The sequence below is a fragment of the Elephas maximus genome, chromosome 24, assembly GCF_024166365.1.
Source record: "Elephas maximus indicus isolate mEleMax1 chromosome 24, mEleMax1 primary haplotype, whole genome shotgun sequence".
Taxonomy (NCBI): Eukaryota; Metazoa; Chordata; class Mammalia; order Proboscidea; family Elephantidae; genus Elephas; species Elephas maximus.
Genome location: NC_064842.1, coordinates 7,172,006 through 7,189,850, shown reverse-complemented (window position 1 = coordinate 7,189,850; position 17,845 = coordinate 7,172,006). Strand labels below are relative to the sequence as shown.

Below are 17,845 nucleotides of genomic sequence, written 5' to 3'. Positions count from 1 at the left end.
CACTGTGTATTTTGAGCACCTTGGCTCATCTTCCAGCACTGTGTCTGACAATAGTCTGTTGTAATCCATAAGACTTTCATTGGCTAATTTGAGGAAGCGGATCATGAGGCATTTCTTCCTAGCCTGTCTTAGTCTGGAAGCTTCGCTGAAACTGTCCACCGTGGGTGACCCTGTTGGTATTTGAAATACTGGTGGCATAGCTTCCTGCATCACAGCAACACACAAGCCACCACAGCATGACACACTGACATACCTGTGGTGGCAACGAAGGCTTACCAACTACTAATAAAGTACCCCATACAGTGCTGACTGCTTGGATTCCTTCATTTAAGCGTAAAGCAAGCTTCTCTCTCCTTCCTTCCTGGGCAGGTAAAGTAGAGCTAAACTGGTAAATAGATTTCACATGCCAAGTGGTGCTTGAGCAAATCTCTGATAATAAAGTTGTGTTTTCATGTTTTTGTTTGTTTGGCTGTGATCTCTCCTGCTATCTGTTTTGTCTGCAGTGGCTGACAGTATTTCAGGGAACCTGGCTTAGTTAGATTGATTGGAACCTCCAACTTAGCCACTTCCTTGCAGAATGGCTACATCCCCACCTCCTCTTCCCTCTTCTGTTTTTTGTTTTTTTTTCTTCTTCTTCATTTTTTTCCCCTAATGATGTTACATTTGTCCTGCAGATGATGTAGAGCACGCTGTGGAGGGTGAACGGCTGGGCTCCGATCGCTGCTTTCTTGGCAGGCGCTCACACTTCGCACCAGCCCTCCTCGGCACCATTAATATTATATATAGATACCCTTGTCACAGATTTACATCCGGCGATCCAAAATCAGGATGGGAGGGTGAAGTGTGTGTGTGAGGAGGGGGTGGAGAAGAGCTGGCTGATGTATTGTGGGGAATGTTAGAGAATAAAAAAGAGGTGATCAAATTTATATTAATGTCCTGACTTATATTCTTAAAACGGCTTTTTGCTGATTTTGGCGCTTAAGCCATTTGCTGCCTGAAACCAAAAAAATGAAAAGAAAAAGAAATTAAACAGTATGTTGCCTTGTTATTTATTTATTCTCTTTATTTACTGGGAAATTGTTCAAGTTACTATCCTTGCACGAGCTTTTGAAGAGAATATGGAGACAAATTGTTAACTTACATAATCTGCTGCTGGTCTCTGCATCCTCATGAAAGCAGAAAGGAGAAAGAAGGAGAAAGTTTGTATGCAGTAGGATAAACCAACTGTAGGGAATTCTGACTATCCAGGTTAAATGTACAATTTGGCTAAAAAGGTCTCAAGTTGTGTTTTTGTTGTTAGGTCCCCCTGAGTCAGTTCTGATTCATAGTGACCCTACGTACAACAGAACAAAACACTGCCGAGACCTGCACCATCCTCACAATTCTTGTTATGGTTGAGCCCATTGTAGCGGTGGCTACAATCCATCTCTTTGAGCGTCTTCTGCTTTTTCAGTGATCTTTATTTTACCAAGCATAACGTCCTTCTCCAGGGACTGGTCATTCCTGAAAACACGTCCAAGGTACGAGAGGTGAAGTCTCACCATCCTCTCCTCTAAGGAGCATTCTGGCTATACTTTTTCCAAGACAGATTTGTTCATTCTTCTGGCAGTCCATTGAATACACATTCGATTTTCTTCACCAACACCATAATTCAAAGGTGTTCATTCTTCTTATTCATTGTCCAACTTTCACATGCGTATGACGGGATTGAAAATATCATAGCTTCAATCAGGCCTACCTTAGCCCCCAAGGTGACATCTTTGCTTTTTTAACACTTTAAAGTTTTTTGCAGCAGATTTGCCCAATGCGATACGTCATTTATTTTCTGCCTGCTGCTTCCATAGGCATTGATTGTGGATCCAAGTAAAATGAAATCCTTGACAACTTCAATCTTTTCTCCGTTAATCATGATGTTGCTTATTGGTCCAGTTGTGAGGATTTTTGTTTTCTTTATGTTGAGGCGTAATCCATACTGAAGACTGTGGTCTTTGATCTTCATCAGTAAGTGCTTCAAGTTCTCTTCACTTTCAGCAAGCAAAGTTGTGTCATCTGCATAATGAAGGTTGTTAATGAGTCTTCCTCCAATCCCGATGCCCCATTCTTCTTCATATAGTTCAGCTTCTCAGATTATATGCTCAGCATACAGATTGAATAGATATGGTGAAAGAATACAACCCTGACGCACACCTTTCCTGACTTTAAACCATGAAATATCCTCTTGTTCTGTTTAAACAACTGCCTCTTGGTCTATGTACAGGATCCACGTGAACACAATTAAGTGTTCTGGAATTCCCTTTCTTCACAACGTTATCCATAATTTGTTATGATCTACACAGTGGAATGTCATTGCAGAGTCAATAAAACACAGGTAAACATCCTTCTGGTATTCTCTGCTTTCACTTAAGATCCACCTGACATCAGGAGTGATATCCTTTGTTCCGTTGCCTCTTTGCACAGAAGTAGTTGATTTTTATTCTTGTGTTTTCCATCTGAGGAATTCCACGTGTACAGTCACTGTTTATATTTTTGAAAAAAGGTATTTCCAACGAATAGGTTTTTGGTCTTGCAAAATTCTATCATGAAGCTTCTCTCGTCATTTCTGTCACTGCAGCCATATTTTCCAACTACTTATCCTTCTTTGTTTTCAATCATTCCAATCACCAGTAGTTATCAATGCATCTTGATTGCATGCTTGATCAATTTCAGACTGCAGAAGTTGGTAAAAATCTTCAATTTCCTCAACTTTGGCATTTTTTTTTCATTAGTGGTTGGTCTGTAAATTTGAATAATAGTCTCGTATTGACTAGTCTTTCTTGTAGGCATATGGATATTATCCTACCACTGACAATGATGTGTTCTTTTTGACAATGGATGTTATGCTATTTCCCTTCAACTTGTCATTGCTGGCATAGTAGACCATATGATTGTCTGATTCAGAATGGTCAATACCTGTCCATTTCAGCTCACCAGTGCCTGAGATTTGGATCTTTACGCATTCCATTTCATTTTTGACAACTTCCAACTTTCTCAGATTTATACTTCGAACATTCCACGTTCTGATTACTAATGGATGTTTGCAACTGTTTTTTTCTCATTTTGATTCGTGTCACATCAGTAAATGAAGGTCCCTAAAAGCTTTACCCCATCTGTTTCATTAAGGCTGACTCTACTTCAAGGAAGCAACACTTCCCCGGTTGTATCTTGAGTGCCGTCTGACCTGAGGGGCTCATTTTCCGGCACTATATCAGACAATGTTCTGCTGATATCCATAGGTTTTCACTGGCCAATTTTTTCAGAAGTAGGTCTCCAGGTCCTTCTTGCCAGTCTTTCCTAGTCTGGAATCTCTGCTGAAATTTGCCCACTATGGGTGACCCTGCTGGTATTCGAAATATTGGTGGCATAGCTTCTAGCATAACAGCAACACGCAAGCCACCACAGTATGACAAACTGACACACGAGTGGTAGAAAAGACCTCATATGGACTAAAACTGTGTTATTTCATTAAATCCTATTCTGACCATAGAGAGGGAAGATTTACTATCTAAGATATGAGACAAAATTTGCATAAGATTCCAAATCGAAGGAAATCTTGGTGCTGTAGTGGTTAAGAGCTATGGCTGCTAACCAAAAGGTCGGCAGTTCAAATCCACCAGGCCCTCCTTGGAAACCCTATGGGGCAGTTCTACTCTGTCTTATAGGGTAGCTATGAGTCAGAATCGACTCGACTGCAATAGGTTTTTTATGGATCCAAATCAAAAGCACATTTTCTGAGGATAGATCCCCCAGTTTTTAAATAATATTTATTTTTAGTTTATCTTTATTCTAAACTAAGTTAGTTAGCAAGGTTTTTACATTACCCTCATGTTTTATATGTGTGTCTGTATTGGTATGGTTCATTTTGCCAGGTATTTGCCAACCCCACAACTCAACACTCATATTTCCCAATTCAGTACAGACTAGTCCAGGTCAAGGCTGTTTTGGTACTGTGGAACAAGCTTTTAATTGTCAACTTCTTCACCACCGACAGCAGCATGCATAGGCAAATTCTCCAAGGTTTTTTATTTACTTGTTGAAACCAGTTACTCAGTGTGGAGAAAATGAGACTTCCTTTATATTTTTCAGAATATTTGAAAAACTTTTACATGGCATCTTTTTAAGGTACTTTTTGTGTTTATTCCTTTTCCAAAGAAACTCTATACAAAGTAAAAATCATTAACAAGTGTGCATAGTATAACCACTGGCTAAACTGATAGTCATCGCCGAGCTGAACATGAATACTGAAGAGTTCAATACAAAGGGTTCTTCTTATTTACGACTCAAAATTAAGCTTACGTCCAGAAAGATTGGATGCTTGGTTGTCTGAGGTCTAAGAAAATGTGATTTGGTATATTTTCATTTACTGAGGATCAGTTGTGTGCAGGGGGCATTGGGCTAAACTTTAATTTCAGTAGTTGGCTCGCCATCTGTGCTGTACTTTCTGTGGTAATGTAGCTAACCCCTTTGCCCTACTATCTATTCTAATATCTAATTAAACAAAATAAAAAATTGCAGACGTTGATGAGATGTGAGTACAAAAATTGCACTTTGTATTTGAAGGTGGTATCCTGTCAATCCTTTCCATTTTTGTGTATGGGCATGATTAATAAAAATTTTATAAACCCAGACCCAGTGCCGTCGAGTCAATTCCAACTCCTACTGACCCTACAGGACAGAGTAGAACTGCCCCATAGAGTTTCCAAGGAGCGCCTGGCGGATTTGAACTGCCGGCCCTTTGGTTAGCAGCTTATAGATTACCACTAATCTTTCTCACATGGGAAGCATCATTTTCAATACCCATTACTGTCTTATAAGTTGCCTCATAGACTGAGAGTTTATTCCAAGGCCAGTGCTCCATTGTAATGGCTTTATTCCTAAAAGCTACAGGCCAGATTCACCTGTCCATAATTTGATTTCCACAGTACATGTCTCTGTCCCATTATTTGAAGCTGTGCTCTAGTGCTTTCTAAGCATAATTATTTTGTTCTTCCTTTACAGAGGGGCGTGCTACTCTGTCAGACTCTTGAGAAACAGCTTGGCTGGCCATACTCAGGACAGGTAGAGCAGGGACCACCATCAGGGAATGCCAGGTATTTAAGGCAATCAGCTGCACTCCTGGCTGGTAATGATCTTCTACAGATCTAAAAATGATGGAGTGCTTTCAGCTGTTCCCATAAACTCGGGCAACGAGGACCCCTGGTCCTGGGTCTTCACCGTAGGGGGCACGGCATATCACAAACACTGATATGCAAGACCAATATTTGTTTCTTTTCCTCAGAAAGTGTTCTTTTGGAGGCTCTGTAACTGACTGAGTAAACAGGAATCGTAGGCGAGGTACCTCCCAGGGGGGAACTGGAACTGGGTGCTTCAGGCCTAACAGAAGAAGGTGCAGAGCATACAAAGCAAACACACTAGAGGGAGGAAGAGATCTAGTCCGTCTCGGGACTAGTATGAAGAAGGCTATTTTTGTTCATACTTGGCTGTGCCAGTCTCCGAAGTGAGTGTCTAGGCGAATAAATATCCCCAAATAACTGCACTCCCTCTCCTCTTTGTATTCAGGGCCTTAATTTTGGGAGGTGTTAAGAACCCTGGTCTAGGCTCAGTCCAGAAGACCCAGGCTGACAGTCTGCCAGGCAGCATCACAGTGGCAATCCCCAGGAAGTGAGATGAGACCCCCTGGTGCCAGCATCCAGGTGGGCATGTGATCCAGACTGGGCAAATCTCGAGCTATAACTCTGAAACCTTCACACATACGGGATATGGACCTCCATTCGTAATGTTGTTCTGGGCCCCACAGATGTGAGGAGTCGTCCTGGGTGCTTTCTTTCCCCAACCTAGCTTCTGACTTGTCCTTGACAATGACGTTGCAATCTGCTTCTGGTGATCCGTGGCCTCAATTTCACTTCGTGTTTGAATCCTTTCTCTTTTCCTCATGTTTGACTTTTGTATTCTGACCCATGCTTGCTTTTTTTTGATGGTTTAATTTGCTGGTGCTCTCCTTGCCCTGGCCTCATACTTCATGTACCCACTCAAAAAAGTTTAACAAGAGGATCCCAGCACCCCCTTACCTCAACTATCTTCACATAGATATTTCCTTGGAATGAATGGGGACAGCACAGTGCATTAGGGGAGGGTTAAGCTGTTTGAAAGCAAACCACGTGGGGAGAAAAAAGGCATCTCTAACAGGATGATTTCTCCGACTTGGCCACACGCTTTTGTTTTAACAGTTGGCAACACTAACAGAGGTTCATGAATCACTGCTCAGGTCCCTGAGTAGAACTTGGCTCCTGCTACCTTGACACTTACTTAGAAGTTGAGTGTTAAATGGCGATGTAATGTTTGGGGCTCTATTCCATTTGCATTAAGCTGTCCAGGTTTGGTGGCTGTTCAACGGGAGTTCCCTGGGTGACTGTAAAAGGCAGGCGGCTAATGGTCCTGGTATCTTAGCCAACTTTTTTCTTTTTTGCTGTGGGAACAAAAGTTGCACATACAAACTGTTCACATTGACAGTAATCCACTTACCCCACAAAATCACTGCAAATAAAGTCAGTAGGTTTGCAGACAAAATGAGCTAAGAGTCAGCGCAGGGGTTTTCCTTTTGCCGCTGTGTTTCAGTATGACCATCACGTGTCTCTCCTTCCTAAAGACTGCAGAAAGAATGTTGACAAAAATGTCTTAACTTTTTTATTTTAACCAACATTTGGACAAGTTTAAGAGCTTGTAAAAGAGAGTGGAGACCGAGAGTCGAAGACTGAGCTTTCTCTGAAACAAAACTACAAAGCACATATTCAAACTCACAGGAACTACAGCTTGCTGAGAAGAAGCAGGCCCTCTCTCTTGCTGTTTCTCTTTTCTAAAGAAGCTACCTTTAGGCCAAAGAGAGCAGCTACTGGATTATTTGGTCTCTCTCTCTCTATCTGTTTTAGGTACTTGCTGCCCACTTTTCATTTTTCTTTAGCACCTGAAAAAAACTGCCATCGAGTGAATTCTGACTTACATCAACCCTGTAGTACAGAGCAGAACTACACCATAGGGTTTCCAAGGCTGCAAGTCTTTACAGAAGCAGACTGCTGCATCTTTCTACCACAGAGCGCCTGGAGGGTTCGAACCACTGACCTTTTGGTTAGCAGCCTAATGCTTAATCACTTCGCCACCAGGGCTCCTTATTTAGCACAGGGACTATGATTTGAGAGGAAGGCAGTATTATAGTCAGACAGACCTCCTTTTTAGCACTGACTTTGCTCCTTTCTAGATGTGTGAACTTGGGCATTCTTAACTACTACATCTTTAGGTTCTCTGTTTTCTCATTTCCTAACTAGGGATGAGAGAATGTTCTTCATAAAGTTAATGGGTAGGGGAAAGGGGTGTTAACTGAGATGTCTGGGCCAAGCAGTGACAAGGAGCACAGTCAATTATAGTTAACCAAAGGTATATAGCTATGGAGAAAGTTCCTGCAGCTTCTGTGCGACTGTGTTAACACAGATAAATAAAAATCTATACACTGTTACTTGTGGCCTTTATCTTATTTGATCTCCTTTACCAATGGGGCAACTGTTGATTGTTACATGTGCATGAAAACATAGCTAATGGGCTGGGTGTCAGGAGTTTACCTCAAGCCATTCTTAGTCGAGAGGAATACTGCCAGAAATGCTTGTCTTTATAGACAAGGGCAAGGACCTGCTCTGTCTTCTGCACTTCTGGTCCTCAGAAGAGGCTACCAAAATTGGGAAATCTTCATCCTTGCATTATATACTCCAATTGGGACAGGAATATTTTGATATTTGCTAGAAAATAAAGATAATGCTTTATAACATAGGGGTCATTCTAAATGCATAGATCTCACCTTTAAAGGAAAAAGAAAGAGAGAGAGAAAAAAAAGCAAAGCAAACATTTCATAACACCATGTGAATTAAGTTTGCTTGGAACATCAAGTGATTATCATTGATGCAATTAGAGATAAAGCAATTTCCTTTAGGTTTTGTTCATAATTTTAAGTGTCTTTTAATGTTTTAAATGTTAATTTTGTTATGAAGCCAGTGTATTCAGATTAGTATATTAAACTGAATTAATTTCAGTGCCCAGGACTCTTAATTGTCAATCACAGTAGAAGTCTCCTCTTGCCCACTTTACAATTAGCACTAATTAGGGGCCTATAATATGTTTATTTAGTTATTCAAAGCTTCTTGTGCTCTGAAATAGAAAACAATACAAGGAGCATTTAAACTTGTAGCAAATAAAAACCTAAAAAACAAAAACAAAAACATTGTGGTCATAAAAGTTACTCATTGAGGTGACTAAAATATTATCTACTTAAAAAAAAAAGAAACCTGCAGATTCTGACTCACAGCAATGCCATGTCATAGCCCCATGTAACCCCATGTTATAAAGTAGAACTGAGCTCTGTAGGGTTTTCTTGGCTGTAATCTTTATGGAAACAGATTGCCAGTCTTTTTTTTTTTTTTTGCAGCCCACTGGCTGGGTTTGAACCCCCAAACTTCTGGTTAGTAGCTGAGCACAAAGCATTTGCACCACCCAACCCTAACCCCTTGCCTTCCAGTGGATTTTGACTCATAGCAACCCGATAAGACAGAGTCGAACTGCTCTATAGGTCATCCAAGGCACGGTTGGTGGATTCGAACTGCCAACCTTTTGGTTAGCGGGAGAATGCTTAACCACTGCGCCACCAGGGCTCCATCTGCACCATGTAGGAAATATTATCTACCTACCTAGAGAAAAACACAGAAGGCTAAATTTATCTGCCAATAAAGAAAAATGAATGTTTTAGTTGCAATATTATATATAATATTGTAAATAAAAGGAAAAGAAAATGATCCATCAACCTGCTTAACTTCAGTGGCCATGACTATTTGCTTATTGAGCTATCAGATAGAGATAGAGCAACCTTCTCAGGGTCCCTGGCTGGCTCCCCAAAAGTGCATGGCCAGGGTGAGAAAAGGAAATAAGGAACATGGGGAGATGGGAGATGGGGGGAGACAGATAGAGTAACTGATGGAGCAAGGTGTCATAGGAGGGGGAGGAATATTAACTGTAGCAATGAATAAGGGCATATGAGCCTCTAAAATGAACGGAATAATGGGAGGATATATGGACGTATTTGTTACGGAAGGGAGGAAAACAGGAAATTCTAAAAAGACCTTGTTCTCCTTATTTGGAAGTTTCAGTAAAATGAATAATGTTCACAGCAGTCACTGTGGAGCACTGGGAAGGTGCGAAGGAGAGACAGCCGTGAGGTGAAGGTTTGGGAATTTATGCTGCAGATCCACCTTAGAGTGTAAGCAATCACCTCACAGTGGACCCAGCCAGCGCGGCTGTGCACTTCACCCAAAGCCTGTAATAGATCAGGATGAAAAGGCGCGGAAACTTTGTACTGGGTGAATCCAGGCTTGGGGATGGTATGTATGCCTTACAGTCACAAGGTTGAACTAATTGAAAGTGCTGCTGCTGAAGAGCTGAAATGATGTCTGGTGGCCAAGATAAAAATAAAAACAAAAACAGGACAAACAAAAAAACCCAAACCGGTTGACACCGACTTGATTCTGACTCATAGCGACCCTACAGGACACAGCAGAACTGCCCCATAGGGTTTCCAAGGAGTGGTTGGTGGATTCAAACGCCGACCTTTTGGATAGCAGCCATAGCTCAACCACTGCTCCACCTGGGCTCCGCACCCAAAATAGGAAGTATCAAAAAACATGAGAGCAGAAAAAGTGACTAGGGAACATACCGTGCGCTCAGTGGGCCTATCCGCAAGATACCTCGTAAGAACAACCTGTTTTGGGTAAAATAGGTGAATTTCAGAATTTGTAGTCTTGGAGGTAGGCAGCCCAAGATATATGGTTGGTATGCTTGGTAGACTGAAGGTGAAGATCTTACTATTTGTATCCCCTCTTAATCGGAAAAAAAACTCCTGGAGCAGAGAGGTTTGTGACAGGTGAGACAGTGGCAGCCCTCTTAGGCACTGACTTAGCTTTAGTTTATATCCTGCCACAAACCTGTACTCCCACTGAAGGAAAAGTATGGCGCTTCCCTTCACAGTTGATGCTACTGAGTTGAGTGGTACTATTATGTTCCGTGTTCTCTAAAGCTAGCTCTTTTCTTCTCCTTTATCAGAACAGTATGTTGGGTTATGCAGTGGGAGGACAGCCATCCCACCCACTCGCTAACTACACCCCATCCTAGTGACGTCACGGGGGTTATCCCACTGTGTTAAACTCCTTGAAGGCAGAAACTATGTTTTACTCATCTCTGTATTCCTGACAGCGGAGTTACTCATGCTTAGGAAGTGGTTGATAAATGTTTGAGGAGTGAATGAATGAATGAGAGAGAGAAAAGCTAGAGCAGAAGAGAAATTTAAGTCAAGTTTGAAGAAAGCAGAGGAATGCCGTGGAGCTCCATAGATGACATAAGGATGGGAAAACGAGGCGGCCTAATTAAATGAGCTAAGCTTCCATGAGGGAGTGTTACTAAATTATGGCTGCTGAAGTAGCAATGGGAAGTGAGAAGAATTCAGGCCCTTCCTTTTCGTGTGAGGAGGGGCCACAAACAGCAGCTAGAAAAGGTAATGAGGAAGGTGATGGCAGCAGGGAAAGTCATAAACAGTGCTGAAGTCCTTCAAGGAGAAGTGATTCACAGTAACACCACACACCTATTTAAAGAATGTGACATTTTCCTTGGTGCTTGGCAAGGCGTATATTTTAAAGTTTGCTTGAGTGTGGCTTTGATCTTTCAAGAAGTCTGAAGGAAGATTAATGCTTATTTGCTAAATATTTCTTACAGAATTAATTTTTCCATCTTGTTCTTTATATTGCTACAGTCTGCATAGCATGATTTAAAATTCTGGTCTCATGTGGCTAGTTTCCAAGTACAGTTTTGATTAATCAGAGAATTGGTTTAATCATTTGTTGCAAGGAATAATAAATTACTGCTGCTGAAGACTCTACCACTGTCTCTTGAACTCGGTCTGCTTTGGCCTGCTTCTAAATATTTGACACACTGTGCCATGTTATCATGTTCAAATAGGATTGAATTATGGATAAGCTCTGAAATGAAAAGTAAAACAATGCTATGGAGATTAGACACAGGAAAACATATGAATTGGATTAGATTGTTATTGTTTTACCTAACGAAAGAAGAGAATGAAATGCTAAAATAGTGGCAACATGCCAGAAGACTGGTTGATGTGTGGTAAAATTGCCCCTTCATTTTTAAACTAAGAGATCTTACAAAGTTCAAAAGTGAGACGTAGCAAGTTCACAAATGGTTGTTCTATAACTCATTCACATTCTGATTTGTTTTTTCCTTGTAAACATCCACTACGCAAAATACCTTGGAAACCCTGGTAGCATAGTGGTTAAGAGCTATGGCTGCTAACCAAAAGATTGGCAGTTCGAATCCACAGGCGCTCCTTGGAAACCGTGTGGGGCAGGCAGCTCTACCCTGTCCTTTAGGGCTGCTATGTGGTGAGTCGACTCAAAGGCAGTGGGTTTGGTTTGGTTTTTTGGTACACAAGACAGAGGCTATTCTCCCATTCTGTCATATTGTACCTAATATGGAAGGTTATCAAGTGTTTATCGTGGTGATTCATAGCAACCGTTATAATAAAAGGTAAAGATTTAAGTCTCCTGTAACATCAACAAGCTAAATAGCAGAGTTGAAGAGTTAGCTCATAAAATATTGGCAAGTCATGTCTCAATTTTTCCAGGTAAAGCGAGCAACCGTGTAAAACCCACCAAAGTCCTGCCATGCCTCTCAAACTTCTGGGAATTCAGGAAGAAATTCAGAATTCAATGGGAAAGTAGAATAAGTAATTTTTTTTGAAAGGGAAGTTTCATCCAAGCAAATTTCAACTGTCAGATCCTGGTGACTTGCAGCAACAAATGAATACCAAACTGTTGTTATAGATCACAGACCTTTTTACAAAGAGTTTTGTTTCCTGTGATGGGTCAGATTTGTAGGAAAAAAGGACAGGAAATCAATGCCTGGAGGAAGAAATGCGATAAAAGTGGGCTTTGTCTTAAGCACGTTGTTTCCTTCCATTTTATCTTGCATCGATAGACTTTGCTCCCTTCTGCTTCATCATGCAGCCATTGACCTTCTGCTCACTGCCCACATTCCCCAGAAATGTCCCAGCCACCAGCATTGCGTAAGAATTTCTGGTCTTTTTATCCTTACACTGAGTGTTGCCTAAGCCTATGGTTCAAAATGGGTGCAGTAGCCCCACTTCCACCCCTCCCCACATGGGGCATTTTGGCTGTCAAGTGATGTGGGTCCTACAGGCTATTAGTGAGCAGACTCCAGGATGTTAGATGGAGGGACATCACTGTCTGTTCACATCTTTGTTTTCTGCAAGCCTCTGTGAAGTCATGCATCTTTTATTACCCACCTTTGTACCTCTGGCGCCTAGCTCAATGAATGTTCGTTAAATGAATGGGGAAATGAAAGAATGAGAAAAGCAAGAAGTGTGTGTGTGTGTTTAATTGTAGACAGTGATGCAACCAATAGATAGATTTTTAAAAATAATTATTCTCTACTTTGTTGTATAATTATTCTCTACTTTGTTGTTAAGGGTCACTTTAGAATTCAAAATTTAGAGGATTTACAAATTCTTCAACGGATAAGGTACCATTATTTCAAGAATGTTTCGGATTTATTAGGGAATTGTTGCATTTTGGACAGTTTTTGTGATTGATGAAAATGGCCATAGACATAATTGCCTTTCAAAATCAGAAAGGCTGCTGAATCCCTTTTTTTTTTAAGAATTTTATTTTCTTAAGTGATGAATATTTTTTTACCCGAGACAGAAGCATGCTCCGACTCTTAAAAGCAACTCAAAAGAAAGCCGTCTCTGGAAGCCTGTTTCTGTCAGAACGTTGTAATTTCCTTCAGGAAGTCCAGCTGTTCCACGGCACGCAGTTAAATGAAGTGTAAGCACTGTTAAATAGGAGGTACCATTAGAATATTTAACAAAATATGACTAGCATCCAATGTTTTCATCAAATCATTTGCTAATCACTCACCGTGGTGCCGCCTCCCAACCAGCTCCTGAGTTAACTCAGTCCTCCCCGCTGCCTGGGACCTGAGTTCCCGCTGCTGCTGCTCCTCCTTCCCTTCCCAGCCGCAAGGCCCTTATTTCTCTCTGGAATGTTCCTCAGAGCCCATTAAGGAGTGTTTTAATCCAAGAGGATCTAGCTGATCAAGAAAAATTAAGCTCCTAATAACAGCAAAATCGAAAGAAATTTGGACAAAATGACTCTCCCCATCGCAGATTTTGTTTACTAGTGGGTAATTAATTCTCCACATATGTTGGGAACATCTGTTGCTGTGACCTGCCATCAGATCTGCGAAATGACTGCTGTGTGGTTTCCCCGCAGGTCATTAGCAGTACTCTGAAAGGAAGCTCCTTCCTCCTGCCCTCAGCCCGGGCAACTTTCCCTTCAGCTGTGAGTTTCACTATGTACGTTTCTCCACGCGGGATGCCCTCTGCCACTTTCCCTCTGCCACCGGTGGGCATCTCTGGCCACCTCCCGTTCTCCCCCCACCAGGTTCAAAGCAAGAGGAAGGCAGCTACCTGGTCACCGGGAAAAGTAAGCTCGAGGAAGCCTTGCTTCTGCTATTCGGCCTTTCTTGCTCCGTCAGTGTGAAAGTTTTCAAGCACGCTCAAATGGGATCCAACAGAAGTCCAGGATGCTTCTAACATGTGACTTCCTAGTCTAATTTGTGAAAATTGGCCCCAGAATTCTAGGGTACCTTTGGCAAGAGACTTTGTCTTAACAGAAACTAAAGATGGCAAGCAAAGTCTGGGAAGGGGCTTTGGCACATAGCGTGAAATGCCATTTGTTGGCATTCAGGCAATTCAAGGCAAAGGAAGGGGGAGTCTACTGGAAAGACGGAGCATGGGCTCCCCTCCCTGGGGTTTCATTAAAAGGCCACCTCTCCTTTGGGTAACTGTAGAGGCCACCAAGCATCCTGGAAAACCAGAGATGGAAAATTGTGTTGCTGCTATGTGAGAATTTTTAAAGGGAAATAGCACACATTACATACTCCCTAAGTGCCCTATGGAACCCTGGTGGTGCAGTGGTTAAGAGCTTAGCTGCTAACCAAAAGGTCGGCAGTTCTAATGTACCAGGCACTCCTTGGAAATCCTATGGGGCAGTTCTACTGTGTCCTGTAGGGTCACTGTGAGTTGGAATTGACTCATTAGCCACAGGTTTAAGTCCCCTAACTGAATAGGGGCACTAGCTATTCTGTGGTAGCATTCTTGCTTTCCATGTGGGAGACCCGGGTTTTGCAGTGGAGGCTTGCATGTTGCCATGAATAGGTTTCAGCAGAGCTTCCATGATGCAGGGGCTGACTTGAGGGCAGCTAACAACAAATGCCCTAGCATAGTATTTAACATACTGTGCTGTTTGCTCGTGTGTCTCTTCCCCCACTTGTACAGTAAGTTTCTCCAGGACAAGGATTTTCCTTATTTGTCTTTGCATCTCTAGCGCCTTAGTATTCTACCTGTTATCAGAAAAATATGTATTAAATGAGTGGACGGATGTTACTCAACCTCACCACAATCCTGCAAGGTAGACATTATTATTTTCATTTTTCTAGTAAAGAAACTGAGGCCCAGACAAGTCAAGCCGAGCCAGTATTCCCATCAGCTCTGCTTGCTACCAGTATCCACAATTTTTTCAACTGGAGAGTGGAAACTGTGCAGTCTATAGATACAACTCTATTTCCTGGGATGGCTGGGCGATGTCATCCCAGAGGAGAGGATTTATAGCTTCTAGTTAAACTACTGAGTGAAAGTTAACCAAAATGATCTCATTTTTAAACAGCATTTATTAAGCATTGATAGTGGTGAAGGGAGTCCCTAGGTAGAGCAAACAGTTAATCCACTTGGCTGCTACCCGAAAGGTTGGAGGTTTGAGTCTATCCAGAGGCATCTTGGAAGAAAGTCCTGGCAATCTACTTTAGAAGATTCAGCCATTAAAAACACTATGGAGCACAGTTCTACTCAGACACACATGTGGTTGCCATGAGTCAGATTGACCTGACTGCAATGGGAAATGGGGTGATAAACCCAGATCTAGAGTTAATGACTCCTGGATTCCATTCCTGGTTCTGCCATTGTCCTGGGCAAGGTACTTGGCCTCTTCAAGCCATAGTTTCCACATCTATAAAATGAGGATACTAATAATTTTCAGATGACAAGAGTGCTATGAGGATCATATAAACAATATATCAAAAGCACTTAGCACAGTACATGGTACATAGTAAGTGCTCAATTAATTGTGCATAAGAGAAGCTTATTGTTTCCTGTATCTCTTTTAAAAATTAAACACACTTCTACATTACATTAAGAACACATCTTACCCGACTGGTATTTCTCATCTGGCTGGTTCTTGTTAGCAACTGGAATGTCACTTCTAATTACCAGAATTGTACTTTGCACACTGATAGTTACATGAAGAGTTATTTTCAAGTGTTTGTTTAATGCCTGCTCTCTCTTTTAGAGAGCACGATCCAGAATGCCAGGGGCTGTTTTGGTCACTTTATTACCCCCCCGCCTGTCCAGGTGATTAAAGATCTTGTGAAGCTTGCCGTTGGGCAGATCAGAAGTCACTAAATGCTCAGTAAGCTCCTAAGCTGGGTCATCCATTTAATTGCTTCCTTAAGTAACAGTTCCTCAGACAGCAGTCCGTAAAGTAGACTGCTTAGCACCTGAACCAACTGTTTCCCCTGGCCAGTTCTCAACTAGTCTTTAGTTTCCAAAAGGACACTTTTTGAACAGGGGTGGAATATGAAGTGTGGGATACATTTTATCCTCCCTGCAGAGAAAATGAGTCAGGAGAATTTTTGGACAGTAGAAGAATGACAAGCTTTGGAAATTTGGAAGAGTGAGTCCCTTCTCTCATCGTGGGGTCTGGGGTTCTTTATTTGACCTTTGATGGACAGTAGCAACTCTTTGTTAAGGAGGGTAAGAAAAATGGAAAATGATCAGTCAACATGATATAAGTGCCAAGTTCAGATTAGGGTGAGGAGATTTGGAGCTGTCCCATTATTTAAGAAGCCAGAAGGAGACGTTTTGGAAAAGTGAGAGTAGCAGGGATACGCTTTTAACACAAAACTGAAAAATATAGAGGCATTTACTGAATAGTAAATGTAAAATCCAGTTGCCATCGAGTCAACTCCAAACTCATGGAGACCCCATGAGTGTCAGAGTAGAGCTGTGCTCCACAGCGTTTTCTATGGCTGACTTTTTGGAAGTAGATCAATAGGCTTTCCTTCCGACGTGCCTCTAGGTATACTTGAACCCCTAACCTTTTGGTTAGCAGCTGAGTGCACCACCCAAAAACTGCACAGCAAAAGTAGAGGCACATTTATATAGGGTTTTGAAGGGACTCCTAGCTTTGTACTGGTTTATTCAATCCCACTCACACTGGTCCACCCTTTAAAAGGGAGAGACAACAGCCACTGGCTGACTTCTTCTAGTGTATATCATAGTCAGAGGACCTTTATTAGTGAAACACTGTGATTCCGAACTCTAGTGGTTTGCTTATTTAATAGGTAATTATTTTCGGAGACTGAAAGCTGATATTTATTCTTTTATTTGGTGTCTGTTTGGAATTTTTTTATAAACACTGTTTTTTGGTTCAGACACTCTCTGATAAATCTTTTCAATTTATTTGATTCTTTCTCAATTCAACAAATATTTACTGAGCACCTACTACATACGAGGCATCATACTGGCGGGACAGGATACACAGATTCATAATATAGTCCTTGGCATCTAGTAGTTTTCCACAAATACAGACTAAATCAAAATGAAATGGGATGAATGACACAGTAGGGGTATGTTCACAGTGATTTTGTGTCACAGAAGAGGGAGCACATGACACCAACTAGGTTGATAGCAAAAAGATGTTACTGCAAAGAGGTGACATTTGAATTGAGTCTTGAAGGATGAATCATGGTTAAGGAGAATGAACTCTGGAGCTGCTTGGGTTCAAATTCTGGCTCTGTCAAAATTCTAGCTTTGTGACCTTGGACAAGTTGCTGAACTTCCCTGCCCCTCAGTCTCTTTGCCTGTGGAATAAGGATGGTAATAGTACCTGCCTCATAGTTTCGCTGTGAGACTTTAAAAAGTTAGTACTAATAAAATCCTTAGAACTCTCTGTGGCACGGTGTGCTATAAAAGTCTTTTAAAAAAAAATCTGAGGGGAACAAGGAATGGAAAACCATGGCGTGTCTAGGAATTAATGAATAGTTCTATGTGGGTGGGGTATAGTTTGTTTATTATCTGATTCTTTCTGGGCATTCACCAGGACATAGCTAGAAAAATCATTCTGCACTGGGATTTTATTTCCTGTATGATTTTTTTAAAACAGATTTTTTTTTAGAGCAGTTTTAGGTTTACAGAAAAATTGAGCAGAAATGTATGGAGTTCCTGTATACATCCCTTCCCATGGCACACAGTTTCTCCTATTATTAACACCTTGTGTTCCTGTGGCACCTTTGTTACAATCGAGGAAACAATATTGATACATTGTTACTAACTGAAGTCTATAGTTTACATTAGTGTTCACTCTTTGCATTGGACAGTCCTGTGAGTTTTGACTAATGAATAATGTCAGGGGTCCACCATTACAGTACCATACAGAATCACGTTACTGCCCTAAAAAGGCCCTGTGCTGCACCCGTTCATCCCTTTCTCTTTCCATTATCATCTTGTTTTACTCTCACATATTGCTGATTGAGTGTCCTTACGTATCTACTCCAGGTGCTTCCCTAGGTGACA

General features: G+C 41.5%; 1 long non-coding RNA gene across 1 annotated transcript in view; it reads right to left on the bottom strand.

Annotated features, from left to right (window-relative positions):
- Positions 1 to 12,975, bottom strand: part of LOC126066980 (uncharacterized) — a 31,674-nt gene extending 18,699 nt beyond the window's left edge. The window contains exons 1-3 of the long non-coding RNA XR_007515298.1: positions 12,849 to 12,975; positions 7,647 to 7,820; positions 6,559 to 6,683 (exon numbers count right to left, since the gene is read on the bottom strand). This is a non-coding gene — a long non-coding RNA (uncharacterized LOC126066980). The remainder of the gene's footprint in view (positions 1 to 6,558; positions 6,684 to 7,646; positions 7,821 to 12,848) is intronic.
- Positions 12,976 to 17,845: the final 4,870 nt, after the last annotated feature.